The following is a 26540-nucleotide window of genomic DNA, read 5'->3' on the forward strand; positions in this document are numbered from 1 at the left end:
GTGCAGCAAGCCTTGAGCCCCAGTTGGAATTAAACACAATGCTGTCAGGTCCGTTCATTTTCTATCCTCCTTTCCCGAGCACGAGAGGGCAGGGAGGCTCACCTGCTGCACCACACAGTTGCCATGGCGACTGTTGACGTTCCTGTTGGGTGCTGCTTCCTCTTTGTGTATACCCCATTGAAACGCGTCTTGGGAGCTGGTCTCCGCAGTTGCCTTTTATGATTATTGCTTGAAATGGAACCAGATAATTAAGTTTCTGCCAGACACGGAGCCTTATTCTTAGGGTCTCAAACAATGTACTTCCTTGGGACTGGTTTCCGCATAAGCAGCATCCTGCCTTCGCTGTTTTATACAGAAAAACTCCAAGGTCATAGGCATAAAAATATAAGGATGCCTCCTACAAATCAGAGGGGAGGCAGTTGTTTTATAGATCATTTTTTCCCTGAGAAATGTTGTAAATCATAAGATATTTAAAAATTTCCCTGGCAAATAGATATGTTGACCCATTTGTTAGTTACTACTTGGTGGTTATTTATTTATTTTGGTAACATAATCCTATCTCTGCCCTCAAATGAAATAAAGTGCAGTGGTGTGTGTTCAGAGTTGCATTTATGATCTTTGAGTTCATTGAATGGGATAAAATTCAGGGGCTCAAATAGAAATACTAAAGCTGCTAACCATGGTGTTTTCAGTCATGTCATAGTCGTGTGAAAGCTGGACAATGAATACGGAAGACTGAAGAATTGATGTCTTTGAACTTGGTGCTGGTGAAGAATATTGAATATGCCACCCACTGCCAGAAGAACAAATCTGTCTTGGAAGAAGTATAACCAAAATGCTCCCGAGAAGTAAGAATGGCAAGGCTTTGTCTCACGTGCTTTGGATGTGTTATCGGGAGGGACCAGTCCCTGGAGAAGGACATCATGCTTGGTAAGGTAGAAGGTCAGCAAAAAAGATGAAGACCCTCAACAAGATGGATTGACTCAGTGGCTGCAACAGTGGGCTCAAACAGCAGCAACTGTGAGGATGGCGCAGGACTGGGCGGTATTTCATTCTGTGGTACGTGGGGTTGCTATGACTTGGAATGGACTTGATGACACCCAACAACAACAATCCTCATGGGAGCAGATCATCAGGCCTTTTCTCCCTTGGAGCCACTGGGCGGGCTCGAACCACCAGCCTTCTGGTTAGCTGCCCAAAGCTTAACCATTGCACCACAAGGGCTCCTTAAATTCAGCTGGGTTCAAATCACAGCTCTGCCTCTTTTCTGCTTGACCTCTGGCAAGACATTTACCCTGCCTTCCCTCAGTTTTCTCTGTATAAAATAAGATAATAATAGCATAGAGTCATTATGCACCTTGAATAAATTAATGTTTATAGAATGTTTAGAACAGCATCTGGCACATGGTAAGTGAACTTAATACTTAAAACATTAAAAATGCTGTCCAGCGGTGCCTTCACTAACACCTGCTTTCTTATGCCTAAGTGATGATCACTGTGAACTGCACGGAAGACTTAAGGTGGTCACATAGGAAGGGTTGTATATTTATTAATTTCCTAACCACAAATATTTAGTCTGTATCTTTTCTCTACCACTGTTTGTCGGTCTCAAGACAGTCACCAAAGATACTTGAATGGTGGGAGAGAATGCTAATCACTTCTAGCAGTTTTCTAAGCAGTTACTAGATGCTAGCCATTTCAGCAAGCATTGTACCTGCATTGTCTCGTGTAATGCCAACCACTAACTGAAAGGTGGGTGCTTTGAACCCATCCAGTGGCTCCCTGGGAGAAAGACCCTGTGGCCTGCTCCTGTAAAGATTACAGCCTAGGAAATTCTATGGGGCAATTTTCCTCTGTCCTATACAGTAGCTATGAGTTGGAATTGACTCAACGGCATACAACAATGCTCAGAAGATACCTGTGAGGTCGGTGAGTGTTGAAGAATCTCTCTGAAGTTGTGACTGATGTAAGGTCACACAGGTAGGAAATAGTGGGGCAGGAATTGAACCCAGGATTACTGTATCAGCTCCCAGTTTTTCACTATTGCATTGAACTTCTGCTCCCCAAGATTTAATGGTTTCCTAGGCCATCACCTGTTCATCCCCAAACTTCAGAACACAGTTGGCCCATGATAAGTGTCTGCTGGGCATACGAATGAATGTGGAGCCCTTTCCTCCTCAGAAATTTTACAGTGACTCAACCAATCTAGCTCCTTAATTCCCATTCTGTCTCAGTATTCTTAGATCCATCACCAACCACCTGGATTTAAGTAGCTTCTCAATAGGTTCTCCATCCTGACAGAGAGTTTGAGAAGAGAGAGATTATAATTCAGGTCTCAGGACTGCCACTAGTAGCTCCATGACCTTTGTTCAGTTATTTAACATTTAACATTCAAATTCTACACCTTAAAAACAGGAATGATTTTAAAGCCTGTCTTATAGGATCATAAAAGGTAAGGGAAAGTGCTTAACACAGCAGCTAGCTCATACAGGCCTTCGGAAAGTGTTAATTATTTTAATATTAGTATGTTAGATCTTATCAAGTCCCTTCTTTGTGTGGAGCAAGCCTTCATGTTGTCCTCTGGTTTCTCTGCATTTCTTCTGAATCTGAGGCAATCTGTGCCATGTACTCTGACGTAACTTACAGAATAGAGATAGATAGCTGCCCTTGGATTGACTTTGACTCAGGACGAACCCATGTACAGCAGAAGGAAGTGTTGCCTAGTCCTGCGTTATCCTCACAATCACTGGCACGTTCAACTTCATTCTTGCTGGCACTCTACTTCACCAAACATGATGGCCTCCTCCAGCAATTGATCCCTCCTAATGGTGTTTTTTTTAAATGGTATTTCCAGAGCCAAGCGAGTTGAACCATGTTCTGTTGTGATCCGTTGGGTTTACATTGGCTGATTTTCAGAAGTAGATTGGCAGGCCCTTCTTCCTCATCTTAGCCTGGAAGTTCCATTGAAACCTGTCCACCATGGCCAACTCTGCTGGTATTTGAAAAAAAACAGTGGCATAGCTTTAACATCACAGGAACACGTGACCCACTAAATGGCCCTAGTTATCTTCAAATCAGTACCTTGGACAGCACACAAGACTCTCTGAGCCTACCAGTACCCACTGCCATCCAGTAGATTCCTGCTAATAACGACTCTATAGAACAGAGTAGAACTGCCCCATAGGGTTTCCAAGGAGTGGCTGGTGGATTTGAACTGCTGACATTTTACAGAAAATAACCGCACACACACACAAATCTACCAGACTCACATTACATGTTTGAATTAGCCTGTCTTCCCAAAAATGGAGATCACAACAAATAAAATATACAATGTCAGTATTTCTTGCCAGTTTCCTAGGATTATTTAAGGGTAAAACAAAAGTATTAGCACAGATGTGAAAGTTTTCTCAGAGAGATGTTTTCAGATTTGTCGGCACCAAGTCCACCTCGCAAAACTCCTTTGATAAATATTTCATCAGACAGCTGCTAACCAAAAGTGGGCCTCTGAAGAGGGGCTTACCTGATTACAACAGTTCAAGAGGTAGGAAGGGTGTGAGCAGCATCCTTTCCAAAAACGTCAGCGATGGAACCTTGAAGGTGGTTTTGTGGAAGTGATAGAAATATCTTGAAAACACTTTGTAACATAATGACAAAGTCATTAACTTGAGCTGAGGAAATGCAGTGAAAAGCCTTTGAAACAAAATGCAGAATACTTCAGCCAGCCACCACGTTTTGTGTCCAAGGACAGGACCCTGTGTCCACTGCAGGTATAGTAAATGCAAAAGACTAGAAGTCACAGAGATAAGTGTGTGTAACATTCTTTGCCACTAAATAACGTGTGTTCCCATGTCCTGAGAACCACATCTATGGCTCATGTTTAAATTCTTAATTTCATGGTACATGCGAAACAAGTCATGGGGTTCTCCTCTCCTGTTCTCATCATGCTTTGAATGGAGGGAACGAGTTTGATTTTTTTTTCTCCCTCCCCCCAACTTCATTACCTACACCTGGGCTGCCTCCTAACTCTCCTCCCCATCCTGCCCCCGCTTACCTCCTCACTAAAGGGTGTTTTTACAGTGGTTTTTCAAGGTGCCCTGGTGGCACAGTGGTTATGGTGCTCGACTGCAAATCAGAAGGTTGGCAGTTTGAACTCACCAGCTGCTGCTCAGGAGAAAGATGTGATGGGGCAGCCTGCTTGCATAAAGACAACAGCCTTAGAAACCCTGTGGGGAGCTTCTCCTCTGTCCTGCAGGGTTGCTATGAGTTAGAATTGAATCGATGGCACACAATAAAACAGAACAAATATCACTGAAGGGAGACCAGGGCATGTTATTCTGTTAAAGACGGCTACTTCCTAAGATGTAATTACCCTTAGCTCCATACAGGAAGGCCTGTGCGTTGTGAACAGGATAAAGAGACACTTAGTGGAGGAAGGGGATAAAAGAGAAGGATTAGGTCCCTCCTGGTAGCAAAGCTCCTGCTTAGAAACCTGAATGCGTATTTCCTAAGTATAATGAGTTTCTCCAGTCTGTCTTCACTGGGAAGAAAAACAAAAGAGTGCTTGAGAACAAGAAGCAGCTTAGGGGGTTTTCTGTGATCACGCGTTTCTCCACGGTCCCCTGGCATCAGCATCGAGTCACTGGAGAGCCAGTTTTGGGAACAGCTAACGATGCAGCTGCTTCCTGAATTTTCCTGTTCTGCTTGACGTGGGAGAGGAAAGCAGGCCTTTCATTTCCCTCCTGCAGCAGGGAGCAATGCCATCTCCCATACCTTGTTGCGGGATAGGACTGCTTCTGTTGGGTTTTATTATATCTCAAGGCCTCCAAACGGAAACTGGGGAAAGCGGTTTCTGCGGTGAGTGTTCACATGGAATACAGACTCATGGTGAGCGTTATGCTAAGTCTGCTAACAGTTATGAAAAATGACGGCGAGAGAACAGTCTGCCCTCGGTCTCCTGTGTTGCAGCCAGAGTTTATACTCATCATCAGGGATGTGTGTTTCTGAACAATCCATACAACTGCAGGTGAGAGATCTTTGTCCATTATTGGGTCAGAGAATCACCTACAGTAAGTAATACTAAAGAAACTCAAGGCTTGGAGGATTCTTTACACGTGAATATATGCGTACTTACGAATGTTTTATTGTCTCAATATACAGCGTTCACTGTCCTGAGCTTTGCTGTATAAGAGAAAACACAAGTGTCTTCATTCAAAGAATACAACAGAGAAGATGCAGAAATAATACTATAGAGACAAGGCAGACGTGCGAAGTAGGTTTCTCAGTCCACATTTTGTTTTCATGCTCTAAATGCAGGTATGGGGGTAGGGGGAAATTTCCATGACATGAGCAGTAAAACAGCACAAAGGAGAGGTTGAGGAGCAATTGCCCCTCTCCTGAGCCTCAGTGTTGGGACACAATAGGGAGTGGTGGGGACTGTGGTAAATCTAAGGCAGATGTCCTGTCTTATGGGGGTGACCTCCTTACTCCTGCAAGTGTGATTACAGGAAAACAGACCAGGGTGGCCAGCACTGCCAATTTTTTTTCAGGGAAGCCATAAATACAGATTTTCTATGTGAATTGTTTGATTTTGAAACATTGGAAGGTAACCCAAGTGAAAAAACAAACAAAAGAGGCACGACTGCATGGACTAACGTATCCAAGGGCCATGTCTGGTTGGTGGGCTATTTGTTTACCAGCCATACTGTCAATACAATAGACAGATTTTTGTTCCAAAAGGAGGTTGCCTCTGGGAGACAGGAGAAGGGAGGGAGAGATATATTCATACACAGAGACACAGAGAGACATACACAGAGAGAGGGAGAAATACACAAGAGATAGGCACACAGAGCTGCAAGATCAAGGGGGACACAGATGGAGAGAAAGAGAGAAATGACAGATCTACCTACCCAAGTCCAGCCTGCCCTGCTAGCCCTTTTTCAGCATGGACAGTGAGGAGCAGACAGACTGAAGGGCTGGCCCGAAGAGGCCCTAGACAGCTTATTGGCCCTGTCCCTGGGGGCAGAAGAGTGCCCACATAAGCATGACCTGTAACATGGCAGCTGGACAACACAGACAAAGGGCAGCTAGAAGGGGGAGAGTGGAGGGTTAGCGAGGTCTCCTCCCCTTTGGGATGCTGAGCAGCTCAGGTGTGTCTTTGTGGGGGGGTGTCAGGGAAGACGAGAAGGGGGGATCAAAGGCCATGTTGGCAGGATTTGGATGCGTGGAAAGGACAAGGTAAAGGCAAAACCACTCTACATGCTTGAGACAAGAGCGGTAGGTTCTGGACAGTACAACATTCTCCTGGGACCAACAGAAGGCTTCTCTCAGAAATCAAGCTCAGTGATTACAAGGTGCTTTGAAAGGCGTGGGTAAAAACAAACAAAATCTGCAGTGCTATAAAGAGAGGGACATCCTCCACCAAAGAACTCTGTCTAGAGACACTCTGTGGGTAAAGGCTCTGGGTGCTGAGCAGTAAAGGTTCCCAAAGCCTAAGAAGCATAAAGTGACTTAAATGGCTGTAAAGTTGCAATCAGAAAAGCATCCAGCTGCCTCAGATACGGTGTTGATGACTCGGACTCTTGTAGGCTAGCGTGCATTTCTTTTTGAACTTGGTGCCTCAAATTTGTGTGATATGACCAGGCCCCCACCGCTTCATGGTGCTGTCTGCTTGGGCTCCTGTGTGTCTGGGGGATGGAGGAAGTGGGTGTTTCTCTCCTAGCAGGGGCTGATTCCTTTACATATTCAAACCCCCAATCTTCCAAGCTTTATCTTTACCAAAACCAAACCAAACCTATTGCTGTCCAGTTGATTCCGACTGATCGTGACCCTATGGGACGGAGTAGAACTGCCCCACAGGGTTTCCAAGGAGCAGCTGGTGGATTTGAACTACTGACCTTTTGGTTAACAGCTGAGCTTTTAACCTCTGTGCCACCAGGGCTCCTTTAGGGAGGAGCTTTTTGTTCTCAAGTTCACTGCCACTTCACCTGCTGCTCTTGTTGTTTGTTGCCATCAACTCATGGCGACCTCGTGTACAACAGGATGAAACGTTCCCCTGTCTTGCACCATCTCCACGACTGTTGGTCTGCTCCCGTCCATGGTTGCAGCCACTGTGTATTTTGAGCTCCTCCCAACCTAGGGCGCTCATCTTTCAGCACACCTAGGGCGCTCATCTTCCCGCACAATTTCAGATAATGTTCTGTTGTGAGCCGCAGGGTTTTTATTGGCTCACTTTGGGAAGCAGGTCACCAGGCCTTTCTTCCCACTCTGTCTTAATCTGGAAGCCTTGCTGAAACCTGTCCACTGTGGGTGACCCTGCTGGTGTTTGAATATCAGTGGCACAGCTCCCAGCACCACAGCGATACGTCAGCCACCACAGTGCGACGAACTGACAGGTGAGGACGGCTGACATACCTCTCGCCTCTGTTTTCCGCTGGCCTGGGTTTTGTTTTACGGCAATATGGTCGGTAAAGCACTTGCCGTGGGGCTGATCCTGACTCGTGGGGGCCCCCTGTGCGTCAGAGTAGAACTGTGCTCCGTAAGGTTCCCAGTGGCTGATTTTTGGGGCAGGAGTTTCTTCTAACGTGCCTCTGGGTGGGCTCAAACTACCCCCTTTCAGTTAGCACCTAGGGACACCAATGGTTGGTAAGGGACACATATTTCCTAAGCTAGAATGGCAAATACATTTCCTTCTTTCAGGCAGGTAGTTTAAACTTTTAGAAATATATTGTTCTCAGAACATAAAAAGCCTTTTCCCAAAGAGGTGACCAGTGTAATGTTGTTGCTGTTTTTAATTGCTATCAAGCTGATCCCAACTCCTGGTGACCCTATGTGTGCAGAGTAGAACTCTTCCAGGGTTTTCAAGGCTGTGACCTTTCAAAAGTAGGTTGCCAGGTCTTTCTTCCAAGGTTCTTCTGGGTGGGTTAGAACTGCCAAGCTTAAGACTAGTAGTTGAGCGCTTAAACTTCAGCCTTATAAGGAATCTACTCCATCCTCTAGAAATCAAATTAAAAGGGGAATATGCCAAACAGAATTTCAAATTCTTGTGAAATTCAGACTTTCTGGTGTCCTGGAGGCTGGATGAACCCCTGAAATAATCTTTAAACCTTAAACCCTGAAGTCTTCTTAAAACCAAACAGTAGTTTAAAGAAGGTCTGCCTTCAGCATTGTGTTCTTTTAAGACCTGTCTATATGAGATCAAATTGACCACAGCAACTCAAAAGCTTAGCTAGAAACCTTAGGGAGCAGTGGGTTTATGTTAATGGGGGAGGAACAACTCATAGAGGGAGGGTGAGAATGGCTGCACAACTCAAAGAATATAATCAATGTCACTGAATCGTAAATGTAGAAGCTTGAATTGGTATATGTTTTTGCTGTGTATACTCTCAACAAAAAATAAAATAAAAAAATAGCATAATGTTCTCATCAATAAAATTGATAGTTTAAAACACGTTAATGCTCAATGTTGGCAAGAGTGTGGGGAAAAAGCGTTCTTAAACAGTACCAGTAGAAGAGTAATTTGGGGTAGTCTTTCCAGAAGGCCATTTAGCATTGTGTACATAATACATTAAGGAGCCCTGAGTGGTGCAAACAGTTAAGCACTTGGCTGCTAACTGAAAGGTTGGCAGTTCAAACCCACCCATCTGCTCCATGGGAGAAAGCCCTGGAGATCTGCCTAGAAAGATTACAGCCTAGAAAACTTTAAGGGGTAGTTCTACTTTGTCACATGGAGTCGTTATGGGCTGAAATCTCCTCAGCTCTTAACAACAACATTGATGATGTAATGTTGCAACTGAGGAGACAATGCTACAAGGCTAGAAGTACATGGTGATACAATGTTGCACTGATGTACAATGTTAGGAGGCGAGAAGAGCAATAAGAGAAAGCCCAGTGTGATGGTTAATTTCATGTCAAGTTGGCTTGACTGTGGTGCTCAGTTGTTTGGTCAAACACTAGTCTAGATGTTGCTGCAAAGTATTTACATGCAATTAGCATTTGAATTAGTTGGCTTTAAGTAAAGGAGATTTAAGTAAAGGAAGTTACCCTCCACAATATGGCAGGCTTGATCTGATCCGTTGAAGGCCTTAAGAGCGAAAACTGAGTTTTCCTGAGGGGAGGATTCTGCCTGCAGGGTAAGAATAGACATTCTGCTGTAATTGCCAGCTCTCTCCCACTGCCTGGCCTACCAATTTTGGAACACAAGACTGCCAGAATACCCAGCCTGTTGCCTGACCTATGGATTTTAATCTTGCCAACCTCCATGATTGTGTGAGCCAATTCCTCACAATAAATTCATAACCGCAGGAGCCAATTCCTCAAAATAAATACACCCCTCTCTATCTCTCTACTTTTTACTGGTTCTATTTCTCTAGAGAACACTGACTAAGACACTGTGGTAACCCAGGATTAGTAACTGCAGAGGCAGCTATCATTTCTGGGACTTGGCGGGGGGGGGGGGGGGGGAAGGGACAAAAGGAAGGAGGTGGGATTCCAGAGCCTGGAGCGTGGAGGGGGCTGGACCTGGCCCCTAGAGCATGAGGTGCAGTCCCGTCCATCTGGTGCTGAGACGCCCATGGAAAGTTGTGTAGCTGGGAGTGCCTTGCAATGCTGGAACGGAGGTGCCCACCACCCAGCCATTGCTGGGACAGGGGATGCCTATGGGCACTGGCCACAGAGAGGCCCTCTCACCCATCCCACCTCATCCCCTGCTAGCACTCCCCACTGGCGAGGGTGTCTGGAGACAGTTTGCAACCTTCCAGCCCCATCTTACAGAGCAGAATCCTGAAGGGTAAACCTGGGGTCAGAGGGGACATTAGGGGGCAACCAGCACATTTAGTCTTATCTGTCCACCAAACCCTAGCAATGGAAAGGACCAAGGGCATCAGCTCCATCTTACATGTGAAGAAATCAAGAACCCACTAGTTGAACACCACCTCATGTATTTGTATTGATCCAAGTCCAAAAACCAGGTCTGCAGATCCAGTACTCTTACTTTTTAATGGATTAATGGGGAATGAATGTGACGTGCACCATGATTTCCTATTTTTTCAAAACACCCTTTCAAATCTGTCTTGCTTCTTCTAACAACAGAAAAGCTATTTTCCTCACTTACAATTTTAAAATCATCCCTCGGAAACCTGGGGTCTCACATGAGGAGTTTCCTGAAATCACAGGGTGGCTCTGAAAGCCTGCGTTTTGCAGTGGGTGTTGCCCAGTGGTGTTCCCCTACCCCTGGCTGTGAGCATTAGAGTGTGATTCTCATGCAGAGTGTGTCCTTTTTTATAAGAACAGGATTCTTCCTTTAAAAGTTCTCTGAAAACACGAAGTCCACTAGATCTCTCCCACCCACCACCACTCTTTTCTCAAGTTCCATTTGCAGTTTTCTTTCTCCTGTAACAGGATTATAGGAGTTTTCAGAAGCAAGGGATTAAACACTCTGGTAAAAATGGATGTCAGGCACTAAGAGCCTTGGAGACTTGGTGGTGTCAGCCCGACGTTTAGCAAGAGGAGCTTAGATGGCAGAACACGTCTCACGGAAAACGCACATATGCTGGGCTGTCTCAGCCACCTGGTTAATGTACTTCAGGCTGGGAAGGAGGCTGGAGAAAATGCCTGGGAACTTGTTGGGAATAAACACAAGATCTGAGTTCCAGCAGCAGAGTTCCAAACCCATCCAAAGCCTCTGAGTCGGTTCTGACTCATAATGATCCCGTGTACAACAGAAGGAAACACTGTTTTGTCCTGTGCCACCTCACGATTGTTATGCTTGAGCCCATTGTGGCAGCCACTGCATCAGTCTATTGCATTGAGGGTCTTCCTCTTTTCTGCTGACTCTGTGCTTTACGAAGCATGACGTCCTTCTCCAGGGACTAGTCCCTCCTGACAACATGTCCAAAGTATATGACAGGAAGTCTCCCATCCTCGCTTCTAAGGAGCATTCTGGCTGTACTTCTTCCAAGACAAATGTGTTCGTTCTTCTGGCAGTCTATGGTATATTCAATATTCTTTGCTAACACCATAATTCAAAGGTGTCAAATTTTTTTTTCTTTTGGTCTTCCTTATTCATCATTCAGCTTTCGTGTGCACATGAGGTGATTGGAAATACCATGGCTTGAGTCAGGCACACCTTAGTCCTCAAAGCGACATCTTTGCTTTTTAACAATTTAAAGAGTCCTTTGCAGTTTTTGTTTTGTTTTGTTTTTGCAGTAGATTTGCCCAATGCAATATGTCATTTGATTTCTTGACTGCTGCTTTCGTGGACGTTGATTGTGAATCCAAGTAAAATGAAATCCTTGACAACTTCAGTTTTTCCTCCATTTACTATGATGTTGCTTATCGGTCTAGTGAGGATTTTTGTTTTCTTTATGTTGAGGTGCAATCCATACTGAAGGCTGTGGTCTTTGGTCTTCATGAGTAAGTGCTTCAAGTCCTTTTCACTTTCAGCAAACAAGGTTGTGTCATATGCAAGTTGCAGGTTGTTCATGAATCTTCCTCCAATCCTGATACCCCATCTTCTTTATATAGTCCAGCTTCTTGGATTATTTGTTCAGCATATAGTTTAAATAAATGTGGTGAAAGCCTACAACCCCAACATACAGCTCTTCTGACTTTAAACCACGCAGCATCTCCTTGTTAGAAGCACTGCCTCTTGGTCTATGTACAGGTTCTTCATGAGCACGATTAAGTGTTCTGGAATTCCTATTCTTCCCAGTGTTATCCATAATTTGTTATGATCCACAAAGTTGAATGCCTGTGCATAGTCAATAAAACACAGGTAAACATCTTTCTGGTATTCTCTGCTTTCAGCCAGGATCCATCTGACATCAGCAATGATATCCATTATCCCAAGTCCTCTTCTTATCTGGCTTGAATTTCTGGCAGTTCCCTGTCAGTGTACTGCTGCAATCACTTTTGAATGATCTTCAGCAAAATTTTACTTTTGTGTGATATCAATGATACTGTTCAATAATTTCCACATTGTGTTGGATCACCTTTCTTTGGAATAGGCACAAATATGCATCTCTTCCAATTGGCTGGCCAAGTAGCTGTCTTCCAAATTTCTTGGCATAGATGAGTGAGCACCTCCAGGACTATATCCGTTTGTTGAAACATCTCAACTGGTATTCCATCAATTCCTGGAGCCTTGTTTTCTTGCCAATGCTTTCAGTGCAGCTTGGACTTCTTCCTTCAGTACCATCAGTTCCTGATCACATGCTCCCTCCTGAAATGGTTAACTGTCGGCCAATTATTTTTGGGCAGTGACTCTATGTGTTCCTTCCATCTTCTTTTGATGCTTCCTGCATCATTTAAAATTTTGCTCATAGAATCTTTCAATATTGCAACTCAAGGCTTGAGTATTTTCTTCTGTTCTTTCAGCTTGAGAAATGCCCAGCATGTTCTTCCCTTTTGTTTTTCTAGCTCCAGGTCTTTGTACATGTCGTTATAATACTTTGTCCTCCCGAGACGCCCTTTGAAATCTTCTGTTCAGCTCATTGACTTCATCATTTCTTCCATCTGCTTTAGCTACTCTATGTTCAAGAGCAAGTTTCAGGGTCTCTTCTGACACCCATTTTGGTCTTTTCTTTCTTTCCTGTCATTTTAATGACCTCTTGCTTTCTTCATGTATGGTGTCCTGATGTCATTCCACAACTCTTCCGGTCTTTGGTTATTAGTGTTCATCATAGCTGTTCTCGAGATGGTCCCTAAATTCAGGTCGTATGTACTCAAGGTCATACTTTGGCTCTCATGGACTTACTCTTATCTTCTTCAGCTTCAACTTAAACTTGCATGTGTGCAATTAATGGTCTGTTCCACAGTTGGCCCCTGGACTTCTTCTGACTGATGATATTGAGCTTCTCCCTCATCTTTTCCCACATATGTAGTCAATTTAATTACTGTGTATTCCATCTGGTGAGGTCCACATGTACATTCTCTGTTTATGTTCTTGAAAAAAACGTATTTGCAATGAAGAAGGCATTGGTCTTGCAAAATTCTATCATGTGATTTCTGGTGTCCAAGGCCAAATTTTCCAACTGCTGATCCTTCTTCTTTGTTTCCAACTTTTGCATTCCAATCACCTGTAATTATCAATGCATCTTGATTGCATGTTTGATCAATTTCAGACTACAGAAGTTGGTAGAAATCTTCAGTTTCATCATCTTTGGCTTTAGTAATAAGTGTGTAAATTGGAATATTAGTTGTATTAACTTGTCTTCCTTGTAGGTGTATGATTATTATCCTATCACTGACAGCCTTGAATTTCAGGATAGATCTTGAAATGCTCTTTTTGATGATGAACGTGATACCTTTCCTCTTCAAGTTTCATTCCTGGCATAGTAGACCATATGATTGTCTGATTCATGACGGCCAGTACCAGTTCATTTTAGCTCACTAATGCCTCGGATATCGATGTTTAAGTATTCCATTTCATTTTTGATGACTTCCAATTTCCCTAGATCCATACTTCATACATCCCACAGTCCTATTATTAATGGATGTTTGCAGCTGTTTCATCTCATTTTGAGTCATGCCACATCAGCAAATGAAAATCCCGAAAGCTTGACTGCATCCATGTCATTAAGGTTGACTCTACTTTAAGGAGGCAGCTCTTCCCCAGTCACATTTTGAGTGTCTTCCAACCTGATGGGCTCATCTTCCAGCACTGTATCAGACAGTGTTCTGCTGCTATTCATAAAATTTTCATGGGACAATTTTTTCAGAAGTATATTTCCAGGTCCTTCCTCCTAGCCTGTCTTAGTCTGGAAGCTCCTCTGAAACCTGTCCACCAAAGATGACCCTGCTGGTATTTAAAATACTGGTGGGATAGCTTCCAGCATCACAGCAACATGCAAGCCGCCACAGTACAACAAACTGACAGCCTAGTGGTGGGTATTCAGCGTTAGAGTTAAATAATGAATCATTTCATGGTCTTTCCTCAGTATCATCCATGGTTTGCCTTCATATGTTTTGGTGCATAAGGGAGAAAGTCTCCAAGATGCTTCAGCAACCTAATGGAGAGAAAGCTGTGACCCATGGCCACCAGTAAGAGCGATGTCGGGGTAGTCGATCCTCTGTGTTCTAGGTAAATCAGTGTCCTACCCTGAAGAAGGACAAGTCAGAGACAAAAGTTCTTCCAATCTCAATCAAGGCAGGGGACTGAGGAGTGAAGGTAAGAATGACAAGCTAGGGTCTACACGGTGCCCTGGAAACGTGGTTTAAGAAGGACAGTGTTACAGATTGAATTGTGTCCTCCAAAATGTGTGTCCATTTGGTTAGGCCACGATTCTCAGTACTGTGTGGTTGTCCAGTGTATTGTGACCTGATGTAATTACGTATGTGTTGTAAATCCTAACCTCTATGATGTTAATGAGTCAGGATTAGAGGCAGTTGTATTATGAGGCAGGACTCAATCTACAGGATTAGACTGTATCTTGACTCAATCTCTTCAGATATAAAAGAGAGGATGGAGTAGAAAGGAAAGGGACCTCATTACCACCAAGTAAGAAGAGCCAGGAGCAGAGCATGTCCTTTGGACCTGGGGTTCCTGCACTGAGAAACTTCTATACCCAGGGGAAGATTGATGGCAGGGACCTTCCCCCAGAGTCTGTACAGAGAGAAAACTGTCCCCTGAGGTTGGCACCCTGAATTTGGATGTCTAGCTCCCTAGACTGTGAGAGACTAAATTTCTGTTTTTTAAAGCCATCCCCTTATGGTATAGCAGTGCTAGATCACTAAGATGGGGTGAGGGAGGAGAAGGTGAGTGGGTCTGTGCTCATGACTTTAGATTCTGTCTAGGGGAGCACATGAAGTCAGTTGGGAAACAGACTTTATTTGGCTCTCTGCTCCCCTGGCCCTGCACCAAATCTGTAAGGTTCGTGACTCCCTCTATTGATGTGAATACTGTGAAATCTTTTTTGCCACATTAAAAACCATGTTTGTTATTATAGCTCAGATGTGCAAAGGCATGGCTGATGCGTATAGCTTCTGGCATGCAGGAGGCACGTAGTGGAGTGCGCTTCACGACGGTAGTCATGAAGGTGGGCGCAGGGGCAGCCTCGGGCCTGGGTAGGGTGGGTGGCAATCAGCACTGAGTCGGCTGACAGAGACCTGGGCTCTGAAACAGATGAGCTTGTGACCTCACCTATGTCCTCTCACTTCTCTGAGCTCCAGTTTCCTGAAAGAGCTCAGAAATAAGGTAGGACAGGTAAGGCCAAAGACAAAAGCAGGAAGGTTTACAGCTAATTGTGACCATATGGAAATCTAGACTAAGGAATGCCAAATTTTTGGATATTTCCCCATAAACTGCAAACTCCCAAATTTATATCAAATTTTCTCTTTTTAAATGCCAGCAAATATTCAGACAAAAAAAAAAACAAAAAACAGTTGCCATGGAATTGACTCATGGTGACCCCACGTGTACAAAGTAGAACACGCTTCATAGGGTTTTCAATGGCTGTGACCATTTGGAAGCAGATTTCTGGGTCTTTCTTCTGAGGCACCCCTGGGTGGTTTTGAGCCACCAATCTTGCCATTAGCAGTCAAGTCCTTAGCCATTTGTGCCACTCAGGGGCTCCTTAGACACTTTGGGGCCCATTAAAACATCTCTTTGGGCCAAGTCTAGTTCTACAACCACCATTTTGAATAATCTCCCCCCACACAGCACTGTGAGAAATCTTATTTTTTGCCACATTGTGGGATGCCATGGACATGCATTTTGGTTTCGTTGGCTCTTAGACCCTGGTGATCCTGCATGGATGGAAATGGAAACAACACTTTGACAGTTCCATCTGGGGAGAGGCCAGGAAGAGAGTGAACACGTCTATAACTAGCAACCCCTTCAAGCTGAGTCCAGCCTGGCCAAAAGGGGCATTTTGAAAAAGGATTCTAAGCTCTGCACAGATCCCCTGAAGACTTTTCCATGCTAGACAGATAGGCGATTACATCTTCTTTCATCCAAAGAAGTCGGAATGCGTTGTTCTCTTCCCCAGGGCTGATGAATTGTGGTAGAAGAACGTTCCCTTTTCCACTGGAGACATACCAGATGCGTCCATCCAGGGTTGAGAATTCTGCACGGGCAGAATGAAAACTTGTGTTTATTTTCCTCCTAATGTGTAGGAGCTTCTTTCACAGGGGCTGGTCATTTTGATCTTCCCAGTGAGCCTGTGGGGGGTGGGTCGTGATGCTCATTTCTACAGGTGAGGAGAGTGAAATGAGAGAAGTGAATATTTGCTGACAGCAGCAGCTAGCAGGAAGGAGAGCTGGGGGGGGGGGTCCAGGATTGAGCCTCAGCCTTCCTTTCCTACATCTTTACTGTCCTTGTGCTCTGACATGATAGAGCTGCCTTCTCCTGGCCCTGCTCCCTACAGCCTACGCTGCCAGGGGTGAAACTGACTCTTGGAAATACATCGCAGGCACATGGCTGTCAGCTACAGGGGCAGAACGTTTGGAGCAAGGCCCTGAGATAAATCACGGCTTCGATTCTGCTCAGACATTTTCCACGGGAGTCATCTCCATGGTTCCCATAGACAGCTCGAGGTGCTGTGTCCTGGTGGAGTGGGGCATGCTTGTTCTGTTCCAGGACCCCAACCAGGAAACCACGTTGCACTTACTTGTCATGTCTCCTTGGTCTACTCAGATCTGCCAATGTTCCTCCAACTTTTCCTGTTTTTTATAACTCTAATACTTTTGGGAAATCCCTGGGTGGTGCAAAGTGTTAACATGCTCGGCTGCTAGCCGAAAGTTTGGAGGTTCAAGTCCACCCAGAGGCACCGTGGAGGAAAGTCTTGGTGATCAAATTCTGAAATACTAGCCTCTGAAAACTCTGTGGGGCACAGTTCTACTCTGACGCACGTGGGGTTGCCGTGGGTCCAGACTGGCTTGACAGCAACTGCTAGTGGTGTTGTGGCTACAGAGGTGCCGTCTTGTGAGCAGACGACACCTTTGGGCTTAAACTCAGGACATGGTTTCTAACACCCGAAGGTCCCGGAGTCAGCTATACATGAGGTGGACTCAGTTAACCATTCATCGCTGTGCCTGGTCGTTGAGGGGAGGAACGCGGTCTAATCCAGTGAGCGATCCCATTTAGGTGGGCAACACAGAGAACGGATCAAGCCTGAATCTGTCTTGTTGGCCCAGTTTGCAGAACTGCCATTTTTATTAGCTCACATATCTCAAGGTTGCCATGATGGAGAATTTAAAATTTGGTGACGGCTGGAAGGAAGAGACTGGAAGGCCAGAGCTCTTTAGTGAGTGGTGCCGTCTTGTAACAACACTGGAAGACTATCTCTTGAAAAACGAACTGCCTTTTTAAAAAGGCACGTACATATTTTCATTGCTTTGCTCTGTGTGGAGGGACCCTAGGAGGCTCTGTCTTTCTGTTAACAAAGTCACCATGGGCCTGCTTTCCTTCCACATTAGCAGCTGGGAAGCCCAGAGGTTCAACTTAATGCCCAGTCTACGGGTGAAATCATTTTCATATGATCTGCTAGTATAATTTTTTCCTGCATATTGTTCTGTTTTCATCATTATCCTTAACTGCCTTATTGTACAAGTATTTTTATTATGGACATCCTTGAACCCTTTTTGGGAGTAGGGGGACTGTAGCTTTTAAGTGATTATGTGGTCCGTACGGTGAACAAGCACACCATGGAGTCACCTTTATCCAGGGACTCAGTTCTGAAGTCAGCTTGCTGTGCCAGAATCCCACGGAGAAAAACTATCCTTGGAAGTCCCTGTGCAGGAGCCCTTGGGGTCACTGCTATCTGCACGGCAAACTGTCCTGCCAGCCTTCCCTCCAGCTTGGAGCGGGTCCTGTTGCCAGGTAGAGCACCAGCTGCAGTCGTTGTTTGTATTCAGGGGCCCGGGTGTCCAGAGGTGAGACACCTTACACACTAGAACAGCCCTCAGGAGGTGAGCTGCTTCTGGCAGGAGAAGCTCATGGAAATAGACCACAGGGGGTGGGAGGAGCAACAGGTGTGTCTCTTCCTTGAGTTACTTCAGGCACTTTTGCTTGAGGGCTCGGTGGCATCTTTTTTAAATTGAGGTAAAATTCACATACCATAAAATTAACCGTTTTAAAGTCAGCAATTCAGTGGTGTTTATTACATTCACAGTGTTGTTCACCCATCACCTCTCTATTCCAGAATTCTCATCACCCCAAAAAACCCCATACCCATTGTTATGGAGTGGAATGTGTCCTCCCCCAAAAATAAGTGTTGTAAGCCCAAACCTCTATGCCTGTGGTTATAATCGCATTTGGGAGTGGGTTATCTCTTATATTAGTGAGGTAGGATTAATGTAGGAAGTGTGTTGAGTCAATTCCTTACAAGCAATAAAAGGAGCAGATTAGGCAAGCAGAGATGGGGGAAGAGAGTTGCCAAGCCACATGAAGATTGCCCAGGAGCTGAGGCTCAGAAGAGACAAGGTCCTTCCTCCAGAGCTGACAGAGAGAGAAAGCCTTCCCCTAGAGCTTGTGCTCTGAACTGGGACTTCTAGCCTCCTAAACTGTGAGAAAATAAATTTCTGTTTGCTAAAGCCATCCACTCATGGTATTTCTGTTATAGCAGCACTAGATGACTGAGACACCCAGTAAGCAATCTCTCCCCATCCTCTCCCCACAGCCCCTGGAAATCACACCTCTGCTCTCTGTCTCTGTGCATTTGCCTATTCTAGATACCGTATTTTCACAAATAACGCACCCACACATATAACGTGCAGCATAGGACACTCATGAAAATAGCGAGGGGGGTTGCAAGGTTGGCAAAAGCGTAGAGTGTTATAATTTTATATAAGTGGTATAGAATGTTTGTCCTTCTGTGTTTGCCTTATTTCACTCAGCATGATGTTTTTCAGGTTCACCCGTGCCACAGCGTCTATTGGTACTTCACTCTTTATGGCTGACTAATATTCCATGGAATGGATGTACCACGTTTTGTTTCTTCGCTTCTCTGCTGTTGGACGCTTGGGTTGTTCCCAGCTTTTGGCTGTTGTAATACTGCAATGGGCACTGATTGCACAAGTATCTCTTTGAGTCCCCGCTTTCAGTTCTCTTGGGTATGCACCGAGGAGCGGGATTGCCGGGTCATTTGGTAACTCTGCGGTTAACTGTTTTTGAGAAACTGCCACGCTGTTTTCCGCCGTGGCTGCAGGATTTTACATTCCCACCAGCTGCGCACAAGCATTCCGGTTTCTCCACATGCTCTGTCCGCCCCCTCCCCGACGCCCCTTCCCCCGTATCAGTCCCGTGGAATGGATTTTCCCAGGTCCCACCCCTTGTTGGTGAGAAGAGCTGCTGCGGAGCAGCCTGGGCTCTGGTGACACCGGCCGATGGGGATGGGGTAGAAATCCAGCTGTGTTTGTTTCCCAGTATAATGACAGAGTGCAAGTCACAGGTGTGCGTGCACTGACGAAACCCAATCATCACAAGGCCGCGTTCAAAAGGCAGATATTTCTCTGGGTCAGAAGCCTGTGTCAGACCCAGTGCGGTGTGTTACATTGTTCCACCTAAGGTTGTCTGTGACCTGCATTTTACACACAAGCACAACCAGACTCATTACCGCCAAGTCAATTATGACTCATAGCAACTTTATAGGACAGAGTAGAACTGCCCCATAGGGTTTCCAGGGAGCGGCTGATGGATTCAAACTGCTGACCTTTTGGTTAGCAGGCGAGCTCTTAACCACTGCACCACCAGAGCTCCTTTGTTAGACAAATATCTTCTAAATAGCCTGATATGCTCCTGTATAATTGCATTGTAGCACATATAACAAGAGTGGATTTCAAGTTGGTCAGCAATGGCGTCTGCAGTTCTCAGTTGAAGGAGGTGCTGTCTATAGACTTTTCTGAAAAAACTGAGCTGTTTGTAGCTAGAAGGGAATGTAGAGGTTTGCTTTGCTCTCTCTGCTTCTCCCCACCCTCAGACCATTGTAGGAAACCCGGTGACAACTGTCTCAGCAGCAGTGTCTTTCGGATTGAGCAACCTCGATTCTGTCTTTCTTACTCCAATTATCCTTTACAGTTTGCACCATGTATTTATACACACTATCTCGTTAAGTTGCCAAGAATGTTTAGAAAGTTGTTGCTGCTATCAAGTTGGTTCTGAACTCACGTGGACCCCAGGCACCAGGGACGGAAATGCTCCCCAGTCCTGCACCATCCTGTGACTGGTTACAGACCCAACCATTGCGATCGTTGGATTTTGTCTGGCTGATTTTTGGAAGTAGATTGCTAGACGTTTCTTCCTAATCCCTCAGTCTGAACACTCCGCTGAAACCTGTTCAGCATGACAGCAATCCGCAGGCCTCCAAAGACAGACAGGGGTGACTCTGCGTGAGGTGTATCGGCCGGGAATTGAACCTGGGTCAGGACCAGGCACAGCAGGGCACTCCCGTTCTGCCCTGGGGTTCTCTCCTCTCCCTTTGCTCCGGCTCCTTCACCACGTCCCCTGGCTCCCTCGCCCCTGCCCTCCCTTACCTTGCCCACCTCCACTTCCTCCTCCCCCTGGTCTGTTCTTCAGGTGAGAACCACTTAAGAAAGAAAGAAAAAGAAATTCAACCACATCCCCCTGTTGACCTAAATAATTTTATTTACCTGCTATTATAGCTGATAACAGAATTGCGTCACTCTCATAAGATTATGTTAGACTTGCATATTGTAACTACATGGTCTATGTTGCATTTTAACATAATGTTATTAATTTCTTATTCACAATCTAATTATATATATCTAGAGAGAAAACTGGTTATAGATTTTTACAGCTTTTCTCAACCATAAAGCGAAATAAATGAACAGATTAGAGAGATACCAGGACTTGTAGCCAATAAAGTTCAAAATTCAAACTCCCTGTCACTTACTGAGTCAGATGTTATTTTACCGAAACTGGATTTCCCCTTGTATGTCAACGCGGTGCCATTTTGTAGTCGGCTGGAGGTTGACTCAACGTTCCCACCACCCGTCTCCTTCAAACACCTGTGAAACCTTCGATCCTCAAGAAGAGTGAAGCCATTTGGGTTTCACTTTGCACAAAGCACGAAAACACACACGTTTCTCTCAGCTCTGTCCTGGGCTGTCTCTGGTCTCGTTGCTCACCTTCGTTGTTTCAGTTTCTTCAGTCCAGGGCAGTGATAAACACAAACACAGGTGTTGGCGACCAGTCCCGAGTGACACTGCTGTCGTTAGCTGCTGTTGAGTTGGTCTCCGACTCATGGTGATCCCGTGCACAACGGCACAAAATGCTGTCTGGTCCTGTGCCATCCCCATGGTGGGCTGCGGACTGGGCTACTGCAGTCCACAGGGCTTTCACTGGCTGATATTTGGATGTAAATCACCAGGCCTTTCTTCCTAGTCTCTCTTAGTCTAGAAGCTCTACTGAAATCTGCTCAGCATCATAGCAACGTGCAAGCCTCCACTGACAGACGGGTGGTGGCCGTGCACGAGATACACTGGCCAGGAATTGAACTCTGGTCTTCTGTGTGGAAGGAGAGACTTCTGCCACCGAGCCACCAATGTCTTTAGTAACCCCAAATCTCCTCCTCTCTCCCTGCCTACGGGGATTTTACACTGCTCTTTGTCTTTCTGTGCCCCCAACCCACCTTCCCAAAGAGGTCTAACATCTTTTACAAAGTGTTCCGCTTTGTAGCCAAACTCAACCTGTGGACATATTTATTTCGGGGGGACCATATGGTGTGCATTTTTATCTGAGTTGCAGTTGTTATTAGGTGCCATCGAGTTGATTCTGACTCATAGTGACCCTATGTACAACAGAACGAAACACTGCTGGGTCCTATGCCATCCGCACAATTGTAATTATGCGTGAGCCCATTGTTGTGGCCGCTGTGTCAATCCATCTCACTGAGAGTCTTCCTCTTTTTCGCTGACCCTCTACTTTACCAAGCACGAAGTCCTTTTCCAGGAACTGATCCCTCCTGATAACATGTCCAAAGCATGTGAGATGTAGTCTCGCCATTCTCACTTCTAAGGAGCATTCTGGTTGTACTTCTTCCAAGACACAATTGTTCATTCTTTTGGCAGTCCATGGTTATTCAGTATTCTTTGCCAACACCACAATTCAAAGGCATCAATTCTTTTTCAGTCTTCTTTATTCACCATTTAGCTTTCACATGCATACGAGGTGGTTGAAAACACCATGGCTTGGGTCAGGTGCACCTTAGTCTTCAAGGTGACATCTTTGCTCTTCAACACTTTAAAGAGATCTTTTGGAACAGTTTTACCCAATGCAATGTGTCTTTTGATTTCTTGACTGCTGCTTCCATGGGTGTTGACTGTGGATCCGGGTAAAATGAAGTCCTTGAGAACTTGAATCCTTTCTCCATTTATCATGATGTTGTTCATTGGTCCAGTTGTGAGGATTTTTTGTTTTCTTTATGCTGAGGTGTAATCCATACTGAAGGCTGTGGTCTTTGATCTTCATCAGTAAGTGCTCCAAGTCCTCTTCACTTCCAGCAAGCAAGGTTGTATCATCTGCATAACGCAGGCTGTTCATGAGTCTTCCTCCAACCCTGATGCCCCATTCTTCTTCGTAGAGTCCAGCTTCTCAGATTATTTGCTCAGCATACAGATTGAATAGGTATGGTGGAAGGATACAACCCTGACGCACACCTTTCCTGACTTTAAAACCCGCACGCAGTATCCCAGTATTTGAGTTAGTAACCAATATGTAAAAACAGGAATATTTCAGATAGAAATCTAGACTTTCAACTCCTGGAAAACCTGGAGAAGAGCTGAGACTCTTGGCCTCCCTAAGCGGTGCAGGTGGTATGCGTTTGATTACCAACCTTAAAGGCTGGACCCACCCAGCAGTCCTACAGAAGACAGGCCTGGTGATCTGCTTCTACAAAGCTTACAGCCAAGAAAACCCTGCGGGGCACAGTTCTACTCTGTCTGTAACACGTGGGAGCACCATGAGTCAGAATCGATTCGCTGGCAACAGGTTTTTTGTTTTGTTTTGTTTTTTTGGTACCTGTAGGTTGGAGCTAGGAGCCTCGGTGGCACACTGGTTAAACGCTCAGCTGCTAAGTGGAAGGTCAGTGGTTCTAACCCACGAGTGGCTCTGTGGGGAGAAAGTCCTTATTGTAACCCTCAAATAAAATCCCCGGAACTGCTTGTTTCTCACCCTGCTTGGACCTGGTCTTAGCCTCTACAGGTTTATCTGTAAAGTGAGGGTAAGGACCATGTCCCTTCCCTTCTGAAGTTGCAGACAGTTAAACAGATTCAACAAGGCTGCCAGGGCGTTCTGACTCTTATAGGGAAGACTCTCATTACACACCCAGAACAAACAAACAAAAAAACCAAACCCACTGTCACTGAGTTGATTCTGACTCATAGCAACCCTACAGAACAGAGTGGAATGGCCCCACAGGGTCGCTAAGTGTTGGAACTGACTCGACGGCAACGAGTTTTTATTAGGGTTTCCAAGGAGCAGTTGTAAATTTGAACTGTGACCTTTTGGTTAACAGCAAAGCTCTTAACCACTGCACCACAAGGGCTCCATTAGGTGCCCACGATTTCTTTTTCTCTCTCTTTTTTTAAAATTTATTTATTGTGCTTTAGGTGAAAGTTTACAAACCAAGTCAGTCTTTCATACAAAAAGCCATACACACCCGGCTGTGTACTCCCAGCTGCTCTCCCCTTAATGAGACAGCACACTCCTCCTCTCCACCCTGTATTCCCTGTGTCCATTCAACTAGCTCCTGTCCCCCTCTTCCTTCTCATCTTGCTGCCAGACAGGAGCTGCCCACATAGTCTCATGTGTTTACTTGAGCCAAGGAGCTCACTTCTCACCAGAATCATTGTCTCTTTTACAGTTCAGGCCAATCCCTGTCTGAAGAGTTGGCTTCAGGAATGGTTCCAGTCTTGGGCTATCAAAGGGTCTGGGGACCATTACAGTCAGGGTCCCTCTGGTCTCAGGCAGACCATTAAGCCTGGTCTTTTTACGAGAATTTGAGGCCTGCTTCCCACTATTCTCCTGCTTCATCAGGGATTCTCTGTTGTGTTCCCTGTCAGGGCAGTCATGGGTGGTAGCTGGGCTGCCCACGGTTTCTAACTCTTAACCCCTATTACCTTGCATGTCTTTGGACTCTCAGCGCCTAAGACAAGAACTGTTTCCATTGCAAAGAATCCTCCCCTGGAGAGAGCACTAGTAAACCCCCAAGCAGATGCAGGGAGGCTGGTTTCTCTCTTCGCTGTTTCATCTCCTGTCAAGAAGGCTGAGGTGGAGGGAGGTTTCAGGCAGCGCATGTTGGGAAAGTTCTTCACCATCACACTGCTGGCGGGGATGAATCATCAACCCCCCATCTCGGGTGGTGGTGTGTGCCGGGCACTCAGCTGTGGTCAGTGGTCAACAGTGTCATACCCAGCGGGGGCCGAGGTGGGCCCGCACACGGAGCTGTGTGTGCACGTGTGACATGAGGCCCCGGGGTGCTGGCTGCTTACCCCAGGATGTGGAAACCTTGTTGCTCAGACAAGAGTGTCAGGTGACATTAAATCCAAGTCCTCCTCCTCTCTGAGTAGTCATAGCTGGTGCCAGCTCGCCTGCTGGGAGCGTCTGGTTTGGTCGTGTTGCAACTCCAGCCCACATCTTTTGGGGCCCTCAGGTCTCCAGCACGCAGTGGATACACACGCTGTGACTTGGCAGCCTTTCTTTGGGGATGGTGGTTAATTCAGGGAGCCGTGGCAGCATCCTTGGGTCGAGAGCCTTGGGCCTGCCCCAGGTCAGTCATGAGAGCATCCAGGGTGAGTCCTCCTCCTCCTCGCATCTTTCTAGGACCAGCAGTGCGAGCAGTAGGCGTTTTCTGAATTCCCCTCTAGGGCTCCAAACCTGTGCATGTCAGTGTATCACCCGTGCTGTCTCTGCAGGTTTGGGGCCAAAGTCTGCTTTAGCTGCTGCGCTGAGTGAAATCGCTCCTGCTTCCCCGTCCCCAGCCCACCTCCGAGCCTGTTCAGGGGCTCTTGTTGTTGAGTGCCATCGAGTCAATGCCCACTCACAGTGACCCCACCTGTAATCTTTATGGAAGCAGATTGCCAGGCCTTTCTCCTGCACAACTGCCGGATGGTTTCAAATCGCCAACCTTTCTGTTAGCAGCTGAATGTTTAACCACTGTGCCACCGGGGCTCATTTGTTCAGGGGTAGACGAGGAGAATGGTAGCAGGTTTGTGACTAACACAGCCTCAGACTAGTACCTTCGCTTCTTCTTTGAGACTTTACCTGGCTGTCTGTCGATGGATGGGTTTCACCGGCGTGTGACTCTGCTGCGTTGGTTTGTGGTCTGTAAGTGCGGGATGCAGTGGCTGTTGGTTTGGGGATCTTTTTGCACCTTGTGAGCCCTCTCTTCCGGCTCCTTACAGTGAGGGGAACCCGTGGGTTACATGGCACGTGAAGTGCTGATACATGCTTGGTCCAGGTCTGGAAAACTGCTTTGGGAAGAGATGGCAATACATTTGGCCCTTTCATGGTGATATCGTGGGTTGGAATTTCCTGGACTGGATGAAGATTTTCTGCTTCTTATTGGGTGGATAGATTTTGTCAGGTTAAGCAACTGATATTGAATTGCTGGGGTGGGATAGAAACAAAATAGATGAATCTTAAGTTCGGCTACAAGCACCAGAAAGCTGGAGGCAAGAACCATCCCTGTTTCTTTTCCCGACGGTCCTTTCTTGCAATCCGCTCTTCTTGAGTGAGATACAAGGGGCAGGGGATGGCATGAACTCCGTGCTTGTCTGATGGTTGAAAGTGGAAGGTGCCTGCAGCAGGGAAGGGGGGCACCTTTTTGAGTCTTAATGTGCACAGGGCCCTGTGCTCAGCTTGGCAGGGGACTCTCAATTTGATGCTCACAACGACCAGATGGAATGGGCACTTTGACATCTTTAGATCATAGAAGACATAAGTGAGGTTCAGAGACACCAGTCAGTGGGTCCAAGTCATGCAGCTGTCAAGCAGAAGGGCCAAGTTTACATTTATGCAGTTTGACCCTGGTGGCGTAGTGGTTACGTGCTGTGGCTGCACCAAAAGGTCGGCAGTTCAAATCCACCAGGAGCAACTTGGAAACACTATGGGGTAGTTCTGCTCTGTGCTACAGGGTCGCTCTGTGTCGTAATCAACTCAGCAGCAATGTTTTTTTTTTTTTTTTTTTCTGTCAGGTTGGATTAGCCAATAAGCAAAGTAAGCACAGGTCTACTTTTGCTTACTAATCTGTAGTGAACAATTTCACATTTTTTCACCACATCAAAGATTCTGCTTCTGCACGTACGTCTGGCATCTGTCTCTCTCCTAACCCCACAGCACCTTCCTAAGAATCCAAGCCTTTTTCCAAATTTATAATCCCTGACAGGGGCTGATGACTCAGTAAACAAGGTAAGCATGGGCTTACTTGTGCTTACTTGCTAATCTGTAGTGGATGATTTCTAGTGGATTTCACGTTGATGTGGTGAAAGTCGTGTGAAATTGTCACTACAGATTAGTAAGTAAGCACAAGTAAGCCTGTGCTTACCTTGTTTATTGGGTAACCCACTCCTGTCTCCTATAACTTTCT

General features: G+C 45.8%; 1 protein-coding gene across 1 annotated transcript in view; it reads left to right on the plus strand.

Moving 5' to 3' along the window:
- RIMBP2 (RIMS binding protein 2) overlaps positions 1 to 26540 on the plus strand; it is a 185273-nt gene that overhangs the window by 79188 nt on the left and 79545 nt on the right. The window lies entirely within an intron of this gene.

The sequence above is a fragment of the Elephas maximus genome, chromosome 22 (assembly GCF_024166365.1).
Source record: "Elephas maximus indicus isolate mEleMax1 chromosome 22, mEleMax1 primary haplotype, whole genome shotgun sequence".
Classification (NCBI taxonomy): domain Eukaryota; kingdom Metazoa; phylum Chordata; class Mammalia; order Proboscidea; family Elephantidae; genus Elephas; species Elephas maximus.